Source organism: Nematolebias whitei, chromosome 7, assembly GCF_014905685.2.
Source record: "Nematolebias whitei isolate Nwh7 chromosome 7, NemWhi1, whole genome shotgun sequence".
Taxonomy (NCBI): domain Eukaryota; kingdom Metazoa; phylum Chordata; class Actinopteri; order Cyprinodontiformes; family Rivulidae; genus Nematolebias; species Nematolebias whitei.
In genome coordinates this window covers 40,798,542-40,805,708 of record NC_056504.1, presented here as the reverse complement: position 1 = coordinate 40,805,708, position 7,167 = coordinate 40,798,542, and the positions used below count along the sequence as shown (strand labels likewise).

Sequence of the window (7,167 nt, the reverse complement as noted above, 5' to 3'; positions counted from 1 at the left end):
ATAGATAGATAGATAGATAGATAGATAGATAGATTAGATAGATAGATAGATAGATAGATAGATAGATAGATAGATAGATAGATAGATAGATAGATAGATAGATAGATAGATAGATAGATAGATAGATAGATAGATAGATAGATAGTACCCAATGATTACTTTCTGAAAGTTTTGTTAAAAGCTTTCCAGTGGCAAATGAGATATTTTGCTAACAGACAGACAAACACAAACACCAACATGTGTAAAAACATTATCGCCCTTTTTCTTTCGACGGTAGGCAATAATAAGATGTCCATTCAACAGTTCTGCTGTTTCTTATTCCTATTCTCTTTTCTTTTTGTTTGTTTGAGCAATCCTCCTTTAAGCAACATTAATCTTCTCAGAGTAAAATATTTATATGGAAAAACAATTCATTCACATGTGGACCTGTCAAGTTGTATCAATGTTGTGAAATGTATACTTTGGAAAACATTTGCTTCATCACAAATTGTCCTCTTATTGCTCTAATTAAAGCACCTGCCCTGTGTGATTACTCCATGCTTTTATCCAAATCTGATGGCCAGTGTTATGTTCAGTCAATAAAAGCAGAGGAAAAAATAATTAATGACCTCTGTGATGGCACATCAGAGACAAATGTCAAGATTATGCTTCAAAATTCTCACAGGTTAACACTATGTCAACATAATCCTGATGTAGAACAAAGCATTAGCTTGATGTAAAACTGATTTCGGCTCTGCGTCTGAGAAAAGGGCGGGGTGACGAGTCCCTGCCTGGACAATAACTTAACGGTGGCGTTGGTAAGGCTGTTCTCCAAGCTGAATCTAATTTATCCAGCGGGATTACCAAAGCTCCACAAGCATATGTTAGAAGTGTCACTGAGAGATTAAGACAGCTTGTCGGCCGTGGAAAGCAAACACAATTTGCTTGCCGTTTGAAAAAAAAAAGAGGCATCTTTGATAGATACAGCAGTCAGAACAGGTTTGGACATGAGGCCGCTCACAGGCGGCAACACCTGCTGTCTCGAAGGTGATAACTGCAACCATTGGTTAATGTGAACAATGTGTTAGTGCTTGTTTCCAGCTGTAATATAGAGTCAATTACCAATAAACTATTTTCATACTTGCCAACTCAACACAGGGACTAGCAAAGTTCAGAACAACGACTGAATGCAAGGTATATACGTATAAGATAAACTGTTGGCGTTTCCTGAGTGTGTTATAAAGATACAACAAAGTTACGTCAGGTCTTCTGGGTGGTTTTATTTTTTTTGTTGTTGTTGAAATGTTTTGTCTTTCATCCAAAAGACTTCATCAGTCCGAGGAGCCACAACAAACTCGGTCCCATAAGCAGCACAATCACATACTGTAGAGGACCAGCCAACCAGTTTGATGGTGATAAAATGGTTTCTGGAGTTCGCCCTCTCCCCCGTCGACTCGTCTGAGGCAGTCATGGCCAAGGCCTGGTTAGATATATATCCTCGGTTGGATTTTTTTACCTGGATTATTGAGCATGAACGTTGATGTTTTGAACCACTTTGGCCATGGCTGCCTCAGACGAGTTGATGGGGGAGAGGGTGGACACCAAAAACCATCTTATCACCATCAAACTGGTTGGCTCACTATGTGAGCGTGCTACTTATGGGACTGAGTTTATTTGTGGCTCCTCGGACTGAAGAAGTCATTTTGATGAAAGGCGAAATGTTTCAACAAAAAAAGAAACTATCCAGATGACCTGACTTAACTTTGTTGGATTTTTTTACCTGGATTATTGAGCATGAACTTTGATATTATAAAGATAGCGCAAAAAGTAAGAAATGTGTATTTGGTCAATTGTTTCTTCATTGTAACTATGCTTTTTGGCAATAAATCTTTTACCTTAGGAAAGCCTGTTTACTTCCCAGTAAACGGAGCCATATTTTGGGGAAAAAATACACTTTTGGATTGAGCAGCAGAGTTGGAGGATGTGGGCTGTGCTTATAAAAAAATTACCAAAACTTCTGAACCAATACTTACTCTGCTATTGATTATTATTTTTTTTTTTTTTGAGCTTCTGATTCCCCAACTTAAAGTTGGCAAAACCTAATTCAGCGGAAGCTAATTCTGCTAACAGTTTCCAAAGTTAAACGTTAATCCCCTAAACGAAAAATGAGTTCTGCTATTATCTAACAAAGTTAAACCAGGTCCTCTGAGCAGTTTATTTTTGTTGAAATGTTTAGTCTTTCATCCAAAAGTCTTCATCAGCCCGAGGCACCGCAACAAACTCAGTCTTATAAATAGCACCTTCACATAGTGGGTCAACTAGTTTGATGGTGCTCAGGTGTTTTCTGTAGTCCGCCCTCTCTCCCGCCGACTCGTTTGAGGCAAAGTGGTTCAAAATATCCTGATTCATGCTCAGTAATCCAGGTAGAAAAAGACTGAGCTTGTTGCGGCTCCTCGGACTGATGGAGTCTTTTTGATGGAAGACGAAACGTTTCAACAAGAAGAAACCGTCCAGAGGACCTGACTCAACTTTGTTAGATTTTTCTAGAGACCAAGAAACAAAAGACTACACTAACACATTGATAGGTTGCACCTACACACAAAGAGAATGAACAATTGGCCGGGAAGCAGACTTCCATCCAATAAGCCCTTTCTCATACCCGTCTCCTCAATGCCACCTCTGTCTCCCCTCAATCATGTGGCCCAAAACAAAGTGCCACACTTCTGCCGGCTTCTGCGACCCATTTCTCTCCTGCTTCCTCCTCGTCACATGGCGATGGAAGTGAGCACAGCAATGCATTCATTCATTCACGCAGTGTGTGTGACCACCACGGTAGATATTGTACTGCTGACTTTGTCACATGCCACAGCACCACGCCGGCGGTCCAAATCCCAATCCAATGACAGAAAACTCTGAAGGGGCAGCCAAAATAAGGAGATCAATACACGACTCACAGAACAGAAAAAATGATTGCGTGCGAAAATGGAATCTGAAGGTGCTTTAATCAGTCCTTTGAGAATGCATAATGGTAATATTTTCTGTGAATGCATCATGTTGAAGCTCAAAAACTGGGGATTAAAAAGATTTCATCCCACCCGCCACCTTGCAGAAATTTAAACTAAAATCATTGAGGAATGACAAAGTTGTAGCTGAGGGGAAAAAAAAAACTTGAAATGGCATTAAGTGGGACATCTTGTGATCTTGCCCAAGATCACAAGATGTCCCACTCAGGGTATGTGTTGTGAATGACTCTCAGCTACACCAAATATTGGCTCAACAACTGTAAAACTGACTGCGTTATAGTACCGTCATTTCTGGACTATAAGCAGCTACTTTTTTCATACTCGTTGAACCCTGCGGCTAATTTATGGATTTTTTTTTTTTTTTGACGAGCTAACGAGCTTGACGCAGTCAAAACATTTATCTTCGTCACACCCGGGCGCTCACATAGCTGTCCATTACACATCTCTTTTTCCCAACCGGACTCCGAGAAGACCGCACCCACGTGATTCAGACTACCTGTATAAATAAAGGTTAAAAAAAAAAAGACCAATGAAATTACCGTACAGGTCACAGTGGACCAGTGGAACTGGGTTCCACTCCTGTTCTCGCCTCCCCTCCTCGTTGTGCCTCCAGGGTGAGGGGAACGTATTTGCAGCCACTTGAAATAATCAATCAACCTTTATTTATACAGGTAAATCCCATTGAGCCTCGAGGACTCATTTACAAGAGAGACCTGAAGAATAAGTGTGACTCGTGCATTTAAAATGACAGCACAAGCTGTCCTCCATCCTCCCTTCCTCACAGGCACTGTTCAGAATAAAACTTTTACAGTACGCATGTTACCGGTCCGTACTTAATTAAAAGTTTAAAAAACCTTTTTGTGTAAATATCTCATGTTACAGCGTGGACACTTGAAACTTATAGACAAGCGTAGCCTATATATGCACAACTTTTCTTTTCTTTTTAAATTTAGTGGGCGTGGCTTATATTCAGGTGTGCTCAACAGTCCGGAAATTACGGTAATTTATGTGTTTTTTTAGGTGGCTGTGGTTCTCCTCTTGGGTTAGCTCCAAACACACTGCAATTTAAGTCAACTTGTGTAAAACTGACTGAATTATATCCATTTTGGTCCACTTTTTAACAAATAATCAAAGTTTGATTATTATTTTTTCTTTCAGGGCATGTTTTAGGTCAGTTGGCTGTAGCGGCCATATAGAGTTGATTGGACTCCAAAAGTTAATCAGCTGTAGATGAACAGCCAGTGATTACTGTCTGTCCATGTACAGGCACACAATAGTCGCCTTCTGAAATAATAAATCCTGCTGCTCAAAACTATTCAGAACCTTTATTTTACTTCCCTTTATAAAACTCTTTTTCAATCTTCGTCCCTTGTTTGTTCAACCGCTCTACAAATATTCACTGTGCGATATCACAGGGAACAGACCGCAGAGCACAAATCAACCACTAGATAATGAAGAAAAACAAAAATCTAAAAGAAACTATGGACGCTGCTAATCTGCCTCTCAGTCCTGCGTATCTGACTGCTCAGAGTCTAATCATTTTATCCAACTAGAGTTTAAGCATTGTGACCTTATTTTAGGCTGAAAATCATCCATAATAAAACTGTTAAGATATGTGTTGTAATAAGACGATTCTGTGAAAGCAGCGTGGCCTAAATGCACCCTGAATAAATCAGATATGATCTTAACAAATTTAAAGACAACATTTATTGTTGTGTTAATTTAATCACACCCTAATCTAGCATGACCTGGATGGTGGATATAATTAGGCCAAACAAAACAGTTAAGGTATATAACGGTGTTGAAAGGCCACAGTGTCAAAAACACCAGTATTTGTTTTATACAGTTTCCTGCTGTTTAAATGCCTAAAACTATGATCTTTATTTCTTTCTCCCCTCCATTAAAACAGGTCAGGGATGAAAAGGGGGACCAGGTTCAGTTAGTTGTGGGAGGAATTCCTCAAAACTTACGCTTGTTAAAAATGAAACACGTTGTAGGTTCGTTTCGCCATCAGTCTCTCTTTTCAACGTAACGCTGTTCAGAAACAAACGTTTGTGAATATCCAGCAGGCTCACATCAGCTTCAGCATAATATTCTGTGCAACAGGCACAATTATTTTAGAATATGCTTTTTTTTTTTTTTTTTTTCCTGGGGCTAAAGTTGAGTTTGTCTTGTGGAGCTGATAAGAAAATATGATTACATATTTTTCTTTTTTCTTCTTTGACAGGTTGTTTGTAACGTCCATATCTGTCAGCTGAACGTCTTTTAAAGGACAAACTTCTGCTCCGTGAGTGAACAGCACATATATGAAGAACCTGGTCCTTGATGTCCTCTGCAGATGGTTATAAAACTGCGTGCGGACTTTCTGTTGGTCATCGTAAAAATTAACCATAATGCTTATGATCAATTAAAAGTTTGAGCTTAAATGTTCACTTGTCAGTCCATCCTCTAATATCTGTGCATTAAAATCAAAATAAATATTAATAGTATGTGTATTTCTTTGTAAATGAAAGCAATTTTTTTTTGTTTGGCTTACCATAAAATCATGTTTTTAACTTATTATATATATGTCTACTTCCACTGGTCAAGCAAATACAAATATTTAATTCCTGCATCAGCGCAGAGAGTTATGATTTTCCTCCAATGAACGTGTGAATTCCCTGCTCAGGCTATGAAGGATCACCAAACATGAGGAGCAGATGGCACCTGTAGCCTCACCAGAGCTCAAACACGACACCCCAGACCCAACATTTATTTACCTGTGGGAAGCTGCAAAATCCAAAAATAAAAATAAACCAACATCAAATCTAATCCTACACGTTGCAATTTGGATATAATTTTGAGTAATATAGGGTAAAAAAAAAAAAAAAAAAACAGCCATAAGAATACATTTAAATGACTTTTCTCCCTAAAAGTTACATAAAAATGTTTTATTGATCTGACTCTTCTCTCCTATGAACAGCTCATTAGATATTTATTTATATTTATAATTATTATAGATGTAAAAGACTCAGTGAGAAGAACAAGCAGGTTCTGTGAAGGAAATATGAAGTACATCATGTTAGAACACCTACATGCAGCTCATATAATATAACATTACTTCAGGCTGCTGGTGCACATTTGCACACAGATGTTCTTGGGTTACATGAAGTCTTTAAAGGGATCACATCAAGGTTAGACTCTTACCAGGAAAGTGGCAGCAGAGGTGCCCTTCTTCAACTCCAAATATCTCCACACACAGCTCTCCTGGGCTCGGTTCGGTTCGGTCTGGGATCTTTTCAGTCCTTCCCTGCCGGCTGCCTCGCTGTCATCTGTTTTCCCGCTTAACTGTCCAAGTAATCCTCCAAAGAGACGGAACAAAAGTAGGATGTGAGGAGTGTTCGGGTTCCGCCTCCCGCACGCACCAGTCCAGGATGATGATGTTAGTGGGGTGTCTGTTGCGAAGCCAGAGCGCGCGCGAGCTGCTTGGCACGCGCCTTAGTGAGCGTTTGGAACTGATTGTTCTGTCCGCACATTTTGTGGGGAAGGGGTGCCGTTTTTTTCACTCCGCGGATTATTCATGAGCGGCGCGTTTCAAATTGTTCCTGAACGCACCACGCAAGACGCGTTTCTCTTTAATCGCTGCGTTCGTTTAAAAAAAAAAAAAAAAAAAAAAATTTAAAAAGAAGCTGTTTCGAGTCTCCATTTTGACACCAGCAACGTAAATAGTCGCCGGGAGGACCATGTGTCAGCTCTGCTGCTTACGCACACGGCGCCGACAGCACGCGCTCAGTTTCTGGGTCATCCGCGGCGGAGAGCTTTGATGTCACTCGGTTCTGGGGGATCGTGTTGTTGCCTCCGGCCGGTGTGCAGCTCGTGTTCGTGTGACACGTGGTCAAATGAGAGCAGGTCTCCTCTTCTGCATCTTTATTCATGAACACCTGGTCAGAGCCGCCGTGTTTAAAAGCAAAGGAGGAATGAAGTAGAAGTAGAAAAACAGCACTCCTTGGGCGCAGTGGGGGGGTGCTCAATCACCCCTAAATTTTAACTCGGCACCCTTGAAAAATTAAGAAACCATCATTAGAATTTTGTAATGAAACTCAGTAGATTCACCAAAAATATTGAATAAATTTGGAATAAATGATGAACGGGCCAGTAAAATCTATGATTTTTTTTTCTTTGCAGG

The 7,167-nt window shown here is 40.0% G+C and overlaps 1 protein-coding gene across 1 annotated transcript in view; it reads right to left on the bottom strand.

The window, feature by feature from the left end:
• The window catches only part of LOC119411919 (sodium-coupled neutral amino acid transporter 3), a 46,772-nt gene extending 40,320 nt beyond the window's left edge, over positions 1–6,452 (bottom strand). Inside the window, exon 1 of the mRNA XM_037678875.1 lies at positions 6,189–6,452. The gene's annotated coding sequence lies outside the window, so the exon portion shown is untranslated. The remainder of the gene's footprint in view (positions 1–6,188) is intronic.
• Positions 6,453–7,167: the final 715 nt, after the last annotated feature.